The sequence below is a fragment of the Puma concolor genome, chromosome B3, assembly GCF_028749965.1.
Source record: "Puma concolor isolate L17-30 chromosome B3, mPumCon1.1.hap2, whole genome shotgun sequence".
In the NCBI taxonomy this organism is placed as follows: Eukaryota; Metazoa; Chordata; class Mammalia; order Carnivora; family Felidae; genus Puma; species Puma concolor.
The window spans coordinates 23995956-24014724 of NC_141672.1; the positions used below are offsets into that span (position 1 = coordinate 23995956).

General features: G+C 39.8%; 2 pseudogenes; both read right to left on the minus strand.

Annotated features, from left to right (window-relative positions):
* Positions 1-5977: 5977 nt before the first annotated feature.
* Positions 5978-7211, minus strand: LOC112856217 (hsc70-interacting protein pseudogene; annotated as a pseudogene).
* A 3134-nt stretch (positions 7212-10345) lies between these two features.
* LOC112855843 (large ribosomal subunit protein eL13 pseudogene) lies at positions 10346-11106 on the minus strand (annotated as a pseudogene).
* Positions 11107-18769: the final 7663 nt, after the last annotated feature.

An 18769-nucleotide genomic window follows, 5' to 3' on the forward strand; every position in this document is an offset into this window, starting at 1 on the left:
ATAAAGGTGTTGACACATTAATTCCTTCTAATGGTTGTGAGGGAAGGATCTGTTCCAGGCGTCCTTTCTGGGCTTGTAGATGGACATCTCCCCCTGTCTCTTTATATCAACTTCCCTGTACATGTGTCTATGTTTGTGTCCAAATTTGCCTTTTGTTTTTTAAAGTTCATTTATTTATTTTGAGAGAGAGAGCAAGAGAGTGTGTACATGAATGGGGAGGGGCAGAGAGAGAGAGAGGGAGAGAGAGAATCCCAAGGAAGCTTCACACTGTAAGGGCAAAGACTGATGTGGGGCTTGAACTCACTAACTGTGAGATCATGACCTGAGCCAAATCAAGAGTCAGACTAACCAGCTGAGCCACCCAGGATCCCCCAAATTCCTCTTTTTATAAGGAAACCAGTCATATTGGATTAGAAACCTATCCTACTCCAGTATGACCTCATTTTAACTAATTATATATTCAATGACCCTATTTCCAAATAAAGTCACATTCTGAGGTACTGGGAATTAGAACTTCAACATACAAATTTTAGAGGAATACAATTCAATCCTAATACCTAACCTATGGACTTTCACTCTAAATGGAGGCAGGTGACATTTAAATAAATTACAAAAAAGTATAATAAATGGTATACCACTGCATAGATCAGGTAGTGGGTGAGCACATAACCATGGTAAGGAGCCCAGATTTTATCCAAAGGAAAAGTCCATTTTAAGGACTTTTTAAATAGAATTTCAACATAATGAAAGTTGACTTTTGGAAAGATCTTGCTTCCCTGTGGAAAATGTATTGTAGGGACAAGCAGACAAAAGTTGAAGGTAGTCCAGTTTAGCAAAAAAGCAATGAGAATGAGGGAAATGACTGGGTTCAAGAAATATTTAGGGCAGACTCAGTAAAACTTAGTATTTCACTGGAAAAATAGAAGTGAAGGAAAGAGAGGGGGTTAAAGGTGACTTCCATGTTCTGGCTTGAAAAACTGAGCTTTGAAAATAGCAATGTCATTTGCTGAGTAGGGAAATATACAAAGAGCAGGAGAAGCTGATGTGTTCATTGCTGTTCATGTTAGTATTTAAATATTCCATAAAATTCAGATGGGCTTGTTAGTAGCCACAGTAGTCAGTGTTATGGATCTTGATCTCAGGCAAGAAAGATGAACTTGAGATAGAGAGTAAGGTAATTTCATAGGGTGGGTCAGAGTTTTGACAGCAAAATAGATGGTGTATTGGAAAGAGGTCACTAGACAAGCCCTTAATGAACTTTCTACAGTTATTGGCTAGGTTCAGGAACACAGCAAGAGTGAGGAGGTACTCTGGAATGAGCAACAACTGAAAGCTGCTACCACCTCTAGGCTTGAGGGGAAAGAGAAAGGAGAAGCTACTGGAAACTACAAGAGCTATAGCTGTAGGAGAAAGCTGCCTAACAGGAATGGTCTCTGGTACAGCAATGCAACCACTGGTAACCCAGAGCCTGGCAGGGAAGGAGCCAGAAAAATGTTAATATCTTACCTCTCCCCTCCTACTATCTACTTTCCTACTGGTATTTTCCTTGACAAAAGTAAACCACCAACCAAAGAACTGATGATGCACATCGTAAGAAGTCAGTTTCCCACAGCATAGAACAGGGTAGAGAAGAGTGGACAATAGACCTGGAGGAGCAAATGAGGATACCAGCACACACAGCACACAAATGATTAGGGCCTGGAATTTTGGGAGAGAAATAGATCATCCAGGACGAGATGCAGACAAACAGGCCTAAGATCAAGGTTTGCCAAACACCAAAATGTGTGTATCTAGAAAAAGTAAATAATAATAATAATAAAAAGACTTAAAGAGAGTGATTACAAAAGCAGAGAGTTGGCATTTCATGAAGTAAACAATATTCCAAGAAGGAGAGAGCAGCCAACAATATTAAATGTGGTGGTGATAGAAAATAAAGAATGAAAGGGTATGTGAAATTTCACTTATATGGTCGCCATTTGGGAACTCAGTGGGTAGCTTCTATGAAATGGTAGGGATGGTAGCCATATTGTGCCCACATGAAGAACAAGGAGTATATGAGGAAATGAAGAGAACAAATATAGTTAATTTACTCCTGAAAGGGAGTAGGAAATATGAAAGCATACCCCCCCCCCCTTTTTTATAAAGGATTGGAGAGATAAGTATGTGTTGCAAATCCTATCAATTTAGCTGATGTGGTCTTGATCTTTTTCTGGGAAGACTGGCCATGCCAGTGTTAGGAAGATGATTTTGCCATTGTTCCTTAGGTAGCTGTGGTCCCTCCAGGGTCGGCTGCTTTGAACAAAACAAAGAGTCAGAAGGCTTGACGAATGGCCACTATTTTAAAAGCTAACATCTGGTTTTCTTTACTGCTCTGGGAATGGACATTGTGTGTGGCTTTTCAGGGAGCGTCCACTGGACTACTAGGTCTGTTTGTTTAATTCAATTGAGATTATTACAGTATTCACTGATGCTAATTTGATAATAGGAAGAAGACTTTCCAGTACTCCCTTTGCTTCCTCTCACCAAGGCATTTGATTATCCCACCTATCTGGGGATTTAAACATGAATCTCTAAAGTGCTAGACTTCCTCAGAAGACCAGATGTTGGAAGAGAGAACCACTGGGCTGTTCTACTTTATCACATTCTTGTGTTACTGTGACATATGGTGTGAAGCAAATATTAGTGCATGGAAATATAAAACATCAGGATGCATCTGAGTTATTTCTCCCTAGTTACATTTGATCTGTGAATGCCGGAAACACTCCATTTCATAGCCATATTTATCATTCAAAGTAAATCATGCATTTGGGGGGCATAAAATGAGATGCTTTAGAATGCATGCAATTACCAACTATTGCATATTTCTCCAAAGAAAGATTTGAATTATATGGTCAGTAAAAAGGGTTGCGGCTTTAAAATGTGGCAAAGAGAAGCTGAGGTGAACAATACATTATAATAGGTTAATATTAAGCAAATGTTATTTTCCCTTCCCTTCAGTCCCAGAAATCAATTCCTTTAACAGTTGCCTTATGGAGTATTTTTGTTTGTTTTGTTTACTTTGTTTTGTTCTTATTATACAGTCATTCTTGAAATTTAGTATCTGTAAATCAGACTTTTATAGATCAACTAATAGTTTTCAAGAGATTTCCATTGCATTTTCAGAGTACACTTGGCTCTGAGACATATTAAAAATTACTTTTAAAATAATTTGCTGGGGCGCCTGGGTGGCGCAGTCGGTTAAGCGTCCGACTTCAGCCAGGTCACGATCTCGCAGTCCCTGAGTTCGAGCCCCGCGTCAGGCTCTGGGCTGATGGCTCGGAGCCTGGAGCCTGTTTCCGATTCTGTGTCTCCCTCTCTCTCTGGCCCTCCCCCGTTCATGCTCTGTCTCTCTCTGTCCCAAAAATAAATAAAAACGTTGAAAAAAAAATTTTTTTTTTAATAATTTGCTAGTGGGACAGGGTATCAAGATAAAAAATCAAGAGTGAGTATTAGAGAAGCTGTGAATAAATGCTAAATCTAGTGTTAGAGGTAAAAGGAAATTCCAGGAGAAAATTTAAGGTCAGCTTAGTTTCAGGAGGTTAAACAGACAATGTCAAGAATCCTGAGGGTCCAAATTAGGAATCAGCAGAAGCACTGAGGTTGCAGCAGTAAAGATGTCTTAAGGAAGAAATCCCCAACTGTTTATCCTTGTTTTCCTGTCTTAGTTCTCCTTCCTTTCCCCTCTGACTTGCACTACAAAAACATACAGTGGAGGTTAGGATGAGGATTTTTAAATTTATTTAAAAAATTGCCTTGAAAAATAAAGTCAAATGAATACTATCCTAAGCTCCTTATTGCTTGTCAATATAAAGAACAGACTAGGGAGTACTTACAGTTTAATTTTTAGAAACTACTTTAAAAATTGTTGCCTTAAGAACCTTAAGTGGCTATCCTTCCCTTGGAAGAACTTTCTAATTTTATACATTTATATATTCTCTCCTGCTACCTCCCCACCTTTTTCCTCCACCTCTATCCCCCAAAAAGCCCAACAAAGATATGTCATTTCTTTTAATAGACCTGATTATATACATTCCATCTGGAAATCACCTCTTTGCTTTCTAAGATACCAACCCATCTTGTAATCAAGCAAACTGATGCTAATGTTTGTTTGTTTGTTTGTTTGTTTAATACAGTGACTTCACATTTGCAATGAAATATTGGGTAAGATAAGAGTCTCAGCTTTCTTAGAGTCAATAAAGCTTAGAGTCTCAGCTTTACTTTTTTTTGGTAAGGTCCAAATTACTCCTGCTCACCAGATAGGGAAGCCCATATGCAGTCATTTCTTTTGCTTTTCTTTCTGCCCTCCCCAACCTTCTGTCCTCATGATAGTTTGCTATACATATTTACATCTTGTTTCAAGATTTATGTCTTCTGCAATGAATCTGCCTCTACTCCTCCTGGAAGACTTATGCTTTCCTTCCTATGTGTTCCCATAGCATGTTTTTATTAAAGCATTAAAGCACATTTCACATTGTACTGTCATTTTATCTCCACCCTTCCCAAAACACAATGTCCTTTAAATCAAAGCTCTATTTTATTCTTGCCCATATTCCTAAAATTTGGTACAGTATACAGCATATAAAAATAACAACAATGCTAACAAGGAGATACAGAAACAGAAAAAAAAAAATAATGACAGTAGGGGTGCCTGGGTGGTTCAGTCGGTTAAGCGTCTGACTTTGGCTCAGGTCATGATCTCACGGTTCGTGAGTTCGAGCCCCACATCGGGCTCTGTGCTGGCAGCTCGGAGCCTGGAGCCTGCTTCAGATCCTGTGTCTCCCTCTCTCTCTCCCCCTACCCACTCACTCTCTGTCTCTCTCTCAAAAGTAAATAAACATTTAAAAAAAATTTTTTAAATAATGACAGTAATACCAACTAAAAGACAATACTTACTAAGGTTTTATAGTCCAAAGTTTGTCTTGGTCACTTACATGTTAAAATTATTTCTTGTTTGAAAGAAACAGAAAATCTCAAAATAATGACTTAAGAATGAAAGAAGTCTACTTTTTTCCTCACAGTCAAGAAGTTCAGAGGCTAGACATAATATGTCACTCTGTGGTAGCAAAACCCCAGGCTCTTTGTATCTTATGATCCTCCATGGTAGAATTCTATTCTGAAGGTCATCTCATGCTTCAAGATGGATGTTAGAGCTTCTGGAGATCCGGCCATCATGACTGAATTGCTGTCAGCCAAGAAAGAGAAGGGGGACAAACTCCTCCTCTTCACCTACTTTTTTTAAGATCTCTTCTCAGAAGTTTCATGTGGAATTTTGCTTATGCCATATTGGCTGAAACTAGTCACATGAGCATTCCTAACTGAAAGGCATGGTGGGAAATGGAGTCTTTTTTGTGTGCAAATGATGTGAAATGTTCATTTTCTATATCAGACAAGAACACAGCTAAGTAATCCAACTCTACTGCAGCACTATAAAAACCATCCCTTAACCACAGTGCAATATTTCAATGCATCTGCACAAGGATGCATGCCCTATAAAAGGAGTAAGGTTTCTGCTGCCTTGTCAAGTACTTCTGGTCCTTACCCAGGTCCTACTGCAATACTGGTGGTCCCAGTGATTTTATCAAATAAATCATGTTTTAAAAATAAAGCATTTAAAAAGAAGTCAAAATGCCTCAGTAACCAACTTAAACTCTATGTGTTTAAATGTGAGATTTGCCCCCTGCTAATAAACCTTTATTTCACTCAGACTAAGCAATACATCTCCCATGCTGAAATATCTTCCTTGCCCAATTAAGCCAAAGAGGAAAAAAAAAAAAAAACTGAAATGATTAGTAAGGAAAAATGTAGGGATTAACACACCCTCTTAAATGGTTTTCAAATATTTTTAAGACTTAAGAAGTGTTTAAAGTTTGTGATTCCTAGTAGGAAAATATTATCTGAATGAATACCCCAATGGGAAACCACTGTAAAATGTCTCAGTTGCATATTGGGCAGAGGGGTAGGGATTATCTTCACAGCACCCCAGCTTTCTCCATGAGAAGGCCAGAGGTACACTGGTTTGTGTTATTGTGACGTCCATTAGGTGATCTAAGTTGCTTATCCTTCAGCAAGGGCTTTATTTGTCAGAAGGGCATTATGCTTGACCTCCAAACTTGGCTGACAATTTACTGATGAGATTCATAACCTTTGGGTTGCTCTGATATTTTTATATATTTGCTGGGCTCTGGGCCACATGCTGGAAGGCCATGATAACTTCTGGATCCTGCATTCCTGCAAGAACCTCTGGATCACTAAGAATTTCACTGAGCCCAGGCATTCCTGACATTCCAGGCTTGCCCCCTGTCATTCCAGGCATCCCCCCAGGAAAGCCACCTGGGAAAGAGCCATCCTGAGCTCCTGATAGTCCTCTGGTTTCTTCTTTCCTCTAGGCTCTCTCATGTTCTTTCCAAGCCTTCTTAACCCTTTCTACTTTTTCTTTGATCTCTCACTTTTCATATTTTCTCTCCTACTTTCTCTGATGTCCAGCAGTTTTCTGGTCCTCGGTTGAATTTCTCTCCTCATTACACTAGCATCTTCATCATAATCCAGTTTACAAGCAAGGGCAAGATCATGTGCTGCTTCTTCCCAATGGCCTAGAAGTCTGTATGCTTTCCCTTGTTGCTTGTAAGGTTGAGCTGAATCAGGATTTATTTCTATAGCTCTGTCACAGTCTTGGGTGGCAGTATTTATTTGGCTTCTGTAATTTGATGAAGACACTGGCTCTCTTGGTATACAGAGTGCCCAAGCAAGCATTCAGCTTAATAGCATCTGTGAACAAGTCAATGGCTTTCTGTAGTTCACCATCACTTAGGGCATCATTGGCAGCTACATTTTTATCATTTGCCATATCCATCATTTCCTCAGTCATCTCTACATTTTCATCTCCCATTTCTTGAGGGGCATAAGTATCTGGTTCAATCACACTTCACTGTAAACTTTTAGACCACTTTCCTCACTTTATGATTCATCTGTCTTTGTTTTCCTCCTCCTTCTTACTGTTTTTTCTTCTTTGATATTGTCTTCTGATTTAGTTTTATAAATAGCAGGTGGTATTTTACCCCCATGCTCTCCACCCACTCATGCAGGAAGTGCATTTCCTCAGTGTGCAGAATACTCAGATCCTGCCTGCACATTTTCACCAAGGCCCGAAGCTTGTTCACTGTGGGGTCCATGGTCCAGAGGCAACATGAGGTGGTGGGTGCAACAGTGGTTGCAGTCTGATTCCAGGCATGGGACTAGTTCAGAGTCACTGAAACCATATGACTAAATAAAAATTGGGGATTCTATTAGGAAAGAAGGAAAGAAGAATTGACATTAGAAGATAATTAGCAGTCTTTGGCATATGTGTATTATCAAATTTAACCCAACCTTATAAGTACTAACCTTAGGGTACTGTTATTACTACCATTCATTTATTTGACGAATATGATTGTGCATTACTGTACATTAGATATAGTTCTAGGGCTTTGGGATTTGGCAGGACACAAAGCATGCAAGCCCTTGTCCCCTTGGAGGTTTTATTCTAGTTGGTAAGGGAGACATCAAACAAATACACATATAATATGCTAAACAGTGATAAGGGTAGTGAAGAAATGTTAATCAGGGTAGGAGAATAGTGTATAATGTTTAATTTTAATGGAGTGACCCTGAAAGGACTTTGAAGAGGTGACTTCTGAGCAAGGATCTGAATGGAGCCATATAAACATCTGGGAGAGGAGGTTTCCAGGCAAAAGGAGCAAAAACACCTTCAGTTGATGGGTGCCTGAGTGACTCAATCAGTTAAGCATCTGGCTTCAGCTTAGGTCATAATCACGTGGTCTGTGAGTCCTAGCCCCGCATCGGGCTCTGCTCACTGGTTCAGAGTCTGTGTCTCCCTCTCTCAAAAACAAATAAACATTAAGAAACATTTAAAAAAAAACCACACCTATAGTTGGAAATTAGGAAGTTAATAAAAATGCTAGTGAATATGGAAGTAAAATCAGAGAAAGAGGCAGGGTCAGACTGCAGAGAGTTGTAAACAATAGGAAGTTTGAGTTTTACTTTTGCGTTTGATAGGGCCACTGGAGTTTTGGAGCTGATGAGTGAAATGATTAAATTTAGATCTTAAATAAACGATTTTGTTTGTTGCATAAATTACAGACTCAGAGTGTATGTAGGACCAGTGGGATAGAGTGAAAGAAGAAAGCAAAAAGACTATTTTAAGAGTGTAGGTGAGAGATGATGATGGTTTGGATGAGGATGGCAACAATGTTGAATGTGATAAATGATAAGAGGCAGGGTATACTCTGAAAGTGGAGTTGATGGATCAAATGTGGTAAGAATGAAAAACGTTAAGGATTGTAGGTTTTTATAATGCTTAATTTTATGCGTCAAGTTAGCTGGAGCATGGTGCCCAGCTTTTGGAATTGGTTCTCTAATCTTACTAAATCAAAGGCACTGATGACTACTCCATTAGTAAACAGAGCATGGATACTCTGTGGTGTGATGTGACAATAGAGGTTCATGAAGTATTGCCATTGGATACTCCTAATCAAACTCTTAGACAAGTTTCTGAGTGACCATGTTTTTAATATTTTAGAACATTTTAATCAAAATAATGAGTATGAGATTGGCTAGTTGCTCCTAATTGCACTGGACAAAGTGAGGAAATAAAAGGATGAGGAAATGAAAGGAAATAAAAGGATAAAAAATTCCCAGATCATGTGCTGCATAAATGACCTAAAAGTATCTCTGTCTGTCCTGAAAGAAACCCTTATCACCTGTAGCCAAAGAGCTGAGATTGCTGAAAACTAAACTCAGAGTCTCATCCCGCAAGTGGTTGAATTACAATGCAAATTGAATTTTCAACCTCACAGGGTGTCTGCTATTAAAGTGAGGGCATAGATTGGGAAGGAATGAGATCCTGAAAATTTGATTGGGGACATATGGGAAGATCCTGGTAAAGCTGGGGACATTGAACCCTTAAACTCCCATGAGTCTTCTTTGCCAGTAGAAGCAACCACTCCATCCTTATCTGAGGAGATTAACCCTCCTCTGCCTGAAAAAAATTGTAATGGCCTCCCCTAAGGTAGTTGCCTTACAAGACACTGCTGATTCTCCTCAGAACCTACCCCTACCACTCTTCTTTGCTTCTAGATTTATCACTGGACTCAAGTTCCTGTAGGCCCCTAATGGTGAGGTACAAAGTGTAACCCATAAATAGGTGGAGTACACTCCATAAGAACTACTTGATTTTTCCAATTTATATAAAGAGAAATCCAAGAAATGTGGGTAGGAGTAAATATTAAAGGTGTGGCATAGTGGTAGAAAGACCATAAAATTGGATCAGGCAGAATTTATTTAGGCCCACTAAGCAGAGATCTGGATTTAATGCTGCAACTTAGAGGGTTGGAAAAAGCTCTAACTGGTTGGTTGGTTGGCTACCTGAAACACAAACCAACAGGTGACTGACACTAAATGAACTAAAATGCCAGAACTGCCTTGATAAACTAGAAAGGAGGAGATTCAAAAGCTTAGGGAGACTGGAATGTTAGAGTGGATTTATCATTTAAGATATGCTCATCCACCCTAGGAGGGTACAAAGGACATAATTTTCACTATGACCATGAACAACAAGTTTGTGAGGGGAGCCCCAAGATTCTTGAGGAGCTCTGTGATTTTTTTTTGCTAATATTTATTTTTGAGAGAGAGAGAGAGACAGAGTGTGAGTGGTAGAGGCAGAGAGAGAGAGAAAGAGAGAGAGGCAGAATTTGAAGCAGGCTCCAAGCTGTCAGCACAGAGCCTGACGTGCGGCTCGAACTTAAGAACTGTGAGACCATGACCTGAGCTGAAATCAGATGCCTAACTTACTGAGCCACCCAGGTGCCCCTGATGTTCTAAGTCAGAAATTATAGTGGGAACATCTGTCACTGAATTGGAAAACCTAAATGCAATGGAAGTAATTGAATCCCAAGATGTCAGAGGCCAAGTGGTGCTATTTAATCACCAAAGGCAAGGTGGGCATGGTTACTATAATGGACAGCAGAATCAAAGCAGCAGTCAGAATATTATGACTTTCAGAGACCTACAGTATTGGCTAGTTGATCATGGTATTTCTAGGAGTAAAACACATGGTAAGTCTACTAAATTCTTACTTGATTTGTATAAGCAGAGATATCTAGGTCACAGGAACAAGAGACAAATTTGAATTATAAAAGCAGAATCACAGACCCATAATTCCTAAACTCGAGCCAGTTTATAGAGACTAAGAACCCCTTGAATTGAAGGAAAGAGAGGACAGTTCCCCTTGTGGAAGGACCTCACCACACTGTCAAAAATGTATACTGTTAATATTTCTCTCAGTGTATTCCAAAGGGATATATGGCCTTTTATCAAGGTGACTATGTAGTGAGGAAAATAAAATAATGCCCTTTTTTTCCACAACTTGTCTGTGGCACTTTTTCTTTTCAACATCCTGTTCTGTAGCTTCCTTGGTCTTTTTTGCCTGGATGCCAAAGAGCCTGGCATTGGCATGGGTCATGCTAACACTGGCAAAGGTCTTGAAGTTCTCCTTTATTATGACTCTGGCTTTCTCCTTCTTATAGGCATTCCCTATAGGCATGACCAGTCTTGTCAGCTGGGTAGCCAATCTGAGTTCTTCAGAAGAGTTGTCTTCTTTCTTGGAGGCTGAGGGCTTCCTGGGGGGAGAGGATGAGCTTGGAGTGGTATTCCTTCAGCTGCTGCACACTGGCCTGCAGAGGTTTAGTGGACTTGTTCCACCTTCTTGGATCTACTGATCCCAATGGCCCGTGCCACCTTCTTGTGAATCCCAGCCACCCTTCCACCCTTTAACTCTTCCAAGCTGAAGCCCCTGCCAGCTTGCACTTTGGTGTGATACCTCACCATAGGGCACCTCACAGTGGGCTGGATGGGCCCACATGCAGGGCATTGGGCATTGTGGCATGCCTTGGCTTCTCAGGTCTTGTATTTGTGGATCTTCTGCACCAGCTGGTTGAACCACATGGCCAAGTGCCCTGGCCTGTCCTTGTGGAAGTCACGCTTCAGGATCATGTCATTCTGAACGGGTGCCATGGTTGCTGCCTATGGGCCTCCTACAAGGGAGAACTAAAAATAGCGACCGTTTAAGATTATTGGACACAAGCTCTGCATTGACACCAAAAATATTACATATACATAATATTTAATAAATATGTATGAATATATAATAAACATAAATAATATATATAATATATTTGTTTTTTTCCCTTTTCTCTCTTTATCATATCACATAAGATAAGATGTACAGATTTTACATTACAGTATTTAAGTACAAGATATAAAGAAGAAAAGTGAATGTCACCTAAGGACTTTGCATCCTTTTCTAGGAAAACTATGAGTGTGTTTTGGTTGTACATAGGATATCTCTATCATGTTAAGCAGAAGTATGACCTTATAGCCTTTGTTTGGAGATTAAATATGATTTAAGAAGGTGCATATGGACGTCAAGTTGATAAGGGGTGGACGGTGATGGTTAATTTTATGTCAGCTTGGCTAGATGCTGATGTGAAGATACTTTTTAAATTAACATTTAAATTTAAGTTTCATTTAGATAAATATTAACATGATTAATGTAATTAACATTTAAATCAATAGACTCTGAGTAAAGTAGATTACCCTTCATAACGTGAGGCAGTACCCTTTAATCGTTGAAGGCCTTAAGTGCAAAGACTATGGTTCCCCAAGGAAGAAGGAATTCTGCTTCCTGACTGTGTTTGGACTTACGCTGCAACCTCAACTCCTCCCCAGGTTTCTAGCCTATTGGCCTTCCCTACAGATTTCAGGCTAGCTATCCCTCAACAATTGCCTGAGCTAATAATTCTTTAAAAGACATCTCTCTTTCTACACGTTTACACATCTAATTGGTTCTGCCTTATGGAGAACCCTGACTAACACAGTTTTGATCTGAGCAGATAGGTGAATTGTAACATTGATGAAGATGAAACAGGCAGAGAACTGACTTGTGGTAGGGAGGGGAGAGAGCAAATGGAGAGGAGCATGAGTGTTATATTAGACATGCTAATTTTGAGAACCTTATTAGACAACCACGTGGAGATGTTGAGTAAGCAATTGGTAAATGAGTTTAATGCTCAGGGGATATGTCAGAACTAGAAATCTAAAACTGGGAGCCATCAGCATATAGAAGATGTTTAAAACACTGGAACTAATGAGCTCATCTATAGAGAGAATGTTGATAGAGAATGGAAGAGAGCTGACGACTAAGCCCCGAGGAAGTCCAATATTTAGAGGTCAGGAAGAAGGAGAACCAAGCATAAGGAACTAAAAAAGAACAGCCAAGAGTGCAAGTACAAGAAAACCCAGGAGATTATAGTGATCTAGAAGATAAATAAAGAAGGTGTCTTAAGAACAGGCGATTCATCAACTGTGTCAGATGCTGCCAAGAATTGGGAATTGTTCATTGGGTTTGGCATTGTGGAGGTCCACAGTGACCCTGAGAAGTGGAATATCAGTAAATGGTAGGGGCAAAGCCTGATTGAGATGGGATGCTTCCACTGCCCCACATGGCATTTCACATGTTTTTCTAATCTTCAATACTCTATTCATATTATATATCCAGATGATGGCTTCAACTTCTATTTCACTGGGAGGAAGATTCAAAGCAATCAGACGAAATATATGGTATTTCCCCATTATCAAATCTTGTCATCTGTTGCATTTTTATGCAAATATTCATCTTCCCTGCTCCTATTTAACTCCTTGCTTTAATTTAATATCAACCTCCCAGGATGCACTCAATCTCATCCCCTCTTGCCTATTCTATGACTTTCCAATTACAATTGTACTTTCTGTTCTGCATCCTTTTTCTCTCTTTGCTGCATTGCTAACCTCACAATACAAAATACAGAAATTTCTCCCATTAAAAAAAAAAATCCTCCCTGGACTTTGTCATGGAAAAGATATATGGCTCCTGGGTACAGTGTAATGTGTTATGGCCTTCTTATTCTACACTGTGCTAGAACTTGTCCAGTAATGCATAAAGATCTAAGCAAGTATCCACACATTCAATGTTCAGTAATTTGAAAATATTAACAGTGAAAAGCTGAAATTAAAATTTTCTAAGTGGATTCTTTTGGGTTTTCACACCAACTAGTAGTCAATACAAACACCCCCCTCTGCTTTCACACCAATCTTTCTTTGCTCTTAAATCCCACAAAACCCTACAGCACTGCCCCCATTTCTGTGCTCATTTTTATAGCAAAACTCCTTAGAAAGTTGTCCACTCTTGCTCTCTTTACTTCCCTAATAGCTATTTTCTCTTCAACTCATTCCAGTCAGACTTTGCCCCTACCATTTACTAATATTCCACTTCTCAGGGTCACTGTGGACCTACATTATGCCAAACCCAATGAACAATTCCCAATTCTTGGCAACATCTGACACAGTTGATGAATCCCCAGTTCCTAAGACACCTTCTTTATTTATTGTCTAGATCACTGTACTCTCCTTGTACTTGTGGCTGCTTTTTTTTTCTTCAGTTCCTTTTGTTTGATTCTCCTTCTTCCTGACTTCTAAATATTGGACCTCCTCGGAGCTCAATCATCAGCTCTCTTCTGTTCTCTATCAACATTCTCTCTATTGTTGAGCTCATTAGTCCCAATGTCTTAAACATCTTCTATATGCTGGTGTCCCTAGGGAAGCACAGAATGATTGTTGGACTGTGCTGAGTCCTGCTTGAGGTTTGCCATCACAAATTCAGAATGTCCCTGTAAGAATATTGAATGTTTTTCTTCAGCCATACTGAGATGCTATGGAGTAGCTGCAAAGTGGTCAAGAACCAGGTTTAAACAGAGTTAGAGTTTGTCATGTAAAAGTTACATGGATGGTGGTAGGCAAAATTTTAAAGATGACTCTCCAGGATCCTATCCCCTGGTTATTCAATCAGGTATTAATCTAGCTCCTGTTATAAAGGAACTTTGAAGATGTAAGGTTATTAATCAGCTGAATTTAAGATAAGGAGATTATCTTGCATAATCCAGGTGGGCCCAATGTAGACACATGAAACATTAAAAGCAGAGAGGCAGAAGAAGAGATTAGAGATATTCTAAGTATGAGAAAGATTCAATGGAACTTGTTGGCTTTGAAATGTGATGGTCTACGTGCAAGGACCAGACAGTGGCCTCTAGGGGCTAAGGGTGGCTCCCAGCCAACAGCCTGCAAAGAAATGGGACCTCAGTCCTACAATTGTATGGAATTGTTTGGCCAACATCTGAATGAGCTTAGAAGTGGATAATTCCTCAGAGTCTCCAGGTAAGAACCCACAAGACATTGACCTATAGAACTGTGAAATAAACAAATGAGTGGTGTTTCAAACCACTGTGTTTGCATAGGAAATAAAGGTCAAGTCATTGATGGACTATGAAAAGGATTGGTCATTAGTAGTAGACTGTAGAATCCTACCTACATAGCAAGGTAAGGAGGAAGAAGAAGGAAGAGAGGAATGTTGAAAAAAAGTGGATTAAAATTCTTGATGAACTAAAGAATTATTGGAACCAGTGCTAAGCTGAAAAGATAGGATCCAAAATATGGCTGTAAAAGTGCATGGTAGAGGTGGGATAAAAGACAAGACTTTTAGAAGAGGGAAGGACAATTTATTGTTAGAGGCCAGGATAATGGGTGGATTATCTGTACATGTGGTAAAACCAGATAACATAGTGACTGATACAGTAGCAGAGAAAAACTTATTGACTGAGGCAGGTGCTAAAGTCCCAAGTGAATGGTAAGGAAAAAGCATGGTATCCATGGATGATTGTGTTGTGTAGTGATGGCAGGCAATATAGTCTTATGGCATTTGCTTTGAAGAACATTGGATTTGGGGATGTGAGAAAAGAAATGATTTAGACACAGTAAGAAAAATCAAGAAAGATGATTATCCTACCACAAAGCCCTTCACCACATGGGGTGATGTGGTAAAAAACAAAACAAAACAAAACAAAACAAACAAACAGAAACAAGAGAAACGAAGAAACAGCTACTGCAGAGAAGAGCTTTAGGAAACCATTTCCCCTTAAAGAAGGTGAGGAGATTGCTTAGAAAAGAAGTTTTTGTTTGTTTGTTTTTGTTTTTGCCCTTATGATGCCCATGAATTCCAAAAGGACGAGTGGGAGAGTTTGGTGCTCTGCTGGGGCAAGGGTGATGGTGGTAGTGGTAGATGAGAGCTTGCATTAGATTCAGGGTTATATAAAAACATAAGGGAATAGGAATTCTTGTAAAAGATATCATATAAGTCTTGGACCTCTTGTGGAGATAAAATGTATGGCAATTTTGGAGAAGGTAGGCCATTAATTCTAATTTTACCTTCCTTCTTGGGGTTGATTTTTTAAGGCATTGGGGCTGAGCTGATGGTATTGCAGGGGTAGAAATTAGTGCTCTTATTAGGTACATGAGAAGTTCTCTGGACTTTCCTTAAATCCTGATGCTTTACATTTAATAAAACTGAGGCAAAGAGAGATTGAGTAAATCTTCCTAATTTGTCAGCAAGCAAGTGGGAGAGCTAGGATGCAAAGTCAAGCAATTGGATTCCAGAGCAGAGTTCTGTTGTGCTAGAGGCACTCAGAAATGCTTGTTGACTAAACAAATGGTTGCAGAGAAACCTGTTATTTGGGAAAATGCCCTCCCTCTGGGGTGATGTCAGTTTGCTAAGGACCCAATACTAGTGAGAGGCAGAGCTGGGCATAATGGGCTTCCAAGACCACACCATCATAATGCCATGTTTTTCTATCTTATGCTTCTCTTAGAACATTGTTTTAGAAACCCAGTCACTATGCTGTGAGGAAGCCCAGTCTGCATGGAGAGAAAAGGAGGCCCACAGGCCCTCCGACAGTCATTGGATAAATTGTATAAATAACACTAACTTGCCAGCCATGGGAATGAGTCATCTTGGATATGGATCCTTAGCCCTAAATTGTACTCCCCAAATGATGCCACAGGGGACAGACATAAGCCTTCCCTTTTGAGTCTTGCCCAAATTGCATATTTATGAGCAACATAAATAATAATTGTTATTTTAAGCCACAAAATTCAGGAGTTTGTAAGGCAACAATAAATAACTAGAACACTTGTCCACCGAACTACCTGATGTCCCTGAGCTTTTGCTTCCCCAGCTGTAAAATAAGGATCAGATCAACAGACCAGAGTGTTGCCCCACAGATTCACAAAATGGAAATATACATATTGTGGCACAAGTAGGTACTCAATAAAAGTTGCCTTTCTCCTCATGCCCTCTGTAGCTTCCCTCCCAGATTAGACAATGCAGCCAGAAATGTTTTGTATGTATATAAGTAAGCAAAAAAGCTGCGATCAGAGGGGCACCTGGGTGGCTCAGTTGGTTAAGTGTCCAACTTGAGCTCAGGTCATGATCTCACAGTTCATGAGTTCAAGCCCTGCATCGGGCTCTGTGCTGACAGCTCAGAGCCTGGAGCCTGCCTTGGATTCTCTCTCTCTCTCTCTCTCTCTCTCTCTCTCTCTCCCTCCCTCTTCCCCCCTCCCCCACTCACCCTCTGTCTCTGTCTCTCTCTCTCTCTCAAAAAAACAAAACAAAACATTAAACAATTGTTTTTTAAATGGGAGGAAGAAGAAAGGCTACTCTATCTGCTGATTCTCATCCCCCAATAGCTCACACTTTTGCTTTAGTTGAGTCTCTGCTTGAGACTCTCCATCTTGTGCCTTTCTACACATCAACATTCATTATTTTTCTCTGTAGCTCTGATCACCTGAATATTATATATTTGTGTGTCTATTATACTGACTTACTGCACTGACATGGAAACTCCATGAAAACAGGGATTTTTCACTTATGTCCCCCTCTTTCTACAGCACCTTGAACAGTGCTTGACCTACAGCAGGAATTCCATAAATATTTGTTGAGTGACTCAATGAATGAATTCTTCCTGGTATAGTCTCTCCTCTTGTTTTAATTTACTTCTTTCAGATGGCATGCAGAAGAACATGTTGAATGGAACATTGACTTTAAGATTAGAAAGTCAGACAGACTCTAAGAAAGGAAAAGGCAGTCAAATATGCCAATTACTTTGGAAGGGTAATGGCGTATTTTGAAATTTGGAGGCTGGTTCATTAAAATTCATTTTGCACTACATAAAATAAGGAATCGGAAGCCTGACAGAAATGAAACTCAAATAGGCATTCATTTCCTTTATCTTTTTACAAGACAGATCAATTAGTAATTTTATGGTTGAAAAAACCCATTTTTAAATGTTATGTGGGACTTAGTGTAATATCAAATCTAGCCTAATGTCACCTTTATTAAGGAATTGAAAACACTTTTACATCTGTTCATTCTACTAAAAAAAAACCATACTGAGAAGCACATTTTTGTCATCTAAAGTTTATAACGGAGGAGAAAAATGGGCACAGAAATGATCTTGTTGCATAATTAACATCCCAAAAAGTAAGGGCGAATGATCAGCACTGGACTGGAACATTTTGAGCTGCACTTACATTTGTAAACGAAGCTACGGAAACCCTCCCAAACAGGTGTGTTAGAGGGTCCAGATGGCCTCAACGAGAGGCCAGGAAGCCAACACCTTCTGCTGTGTTTCTGGCCACTCTCACAGGCTCAGTGGGTTTGGCTGCATCAGTGCCTTGTGCTGGGGGGCAGCCAAGGGGACACACAGGTGGTGCCGGATGAGAAACAGGGTTTCCAACAAGAGACTGCTGTGCTGCTGGAGAACTGCCTCCCTTTCCACTACCAGGTTATAAAACTAAGATCCAAGTCATTTATGGCTGGTATAGATCCTAGATACTTTTAGGTAAGAGAGCATAGGTGTTATTTAACCTCAATATCCTAACTCAGGTAATTACATTATGCCACCTGAAATTTTCCCGGTAGGTTCAATCAAATCTGGTATTTTCCTTTGCTTTTTAGTCCTGTGTACAGTTGCTGTGCTGTTAAACAGCTGCTAAGCACCATTCTATACACCACAAAGAGTGTATATTCTTTATGAGTTGGATGTAGGGATGAGGATGTGTGCTGCTGGCAAACCTTCTTGTGGAGCTCGTTCTAGCAGGATGTTTTGCTAATCATAAACAAGAAAACCTTTGGCCCTTTTGGTTGCAAACAGAGCCTTGGGAAAGTGATGCGGATTGATTCATTTGGTCCCTTCCAGTGAGAGTGAGGCAGCAAGGGAGTTTTACAAATCACAAACCTAATGATGGAATCTTTACCTGGTGCAGGGAGCCCTAAGGAATGATCACTGTGCAAATAAACCTACTGAGAAAGCTTGGGAGCCATATGCAAAGTATTATGATGGAGGCCACTTCTTTCCTCTCCCTTTCGCTTTTCCACCAACTTACCTCCATCTAGCATTCATATTCTAAAAGAGGATTACCCATGGAGGCGAACCAATTTTGAATACTGAAAGGACCAGTTCCCCAAACACCCACCTTCTCATTCTTCTACAGAATTCTGTTGGGTTAAGACTTTGCGTTTAAAGAAAGGATCATTAAAATCAGCATGTGAATTTAGAAAACTAATCATAGCTACATGTATTATTCCAGCAGTTTTTAAATAGTTCCCTGTGACAAATATAGCATAGGAGATTCCCTTTGAGGACAAACTCCCAGGGTGTGTTTGATTCCAGGAGTGCTACTTAAAGTTCCTCCCTTCTATCACTAGTAGGGAACTTCAATGGACAAGTGAGGGAAAGAGGCATTATCGTGG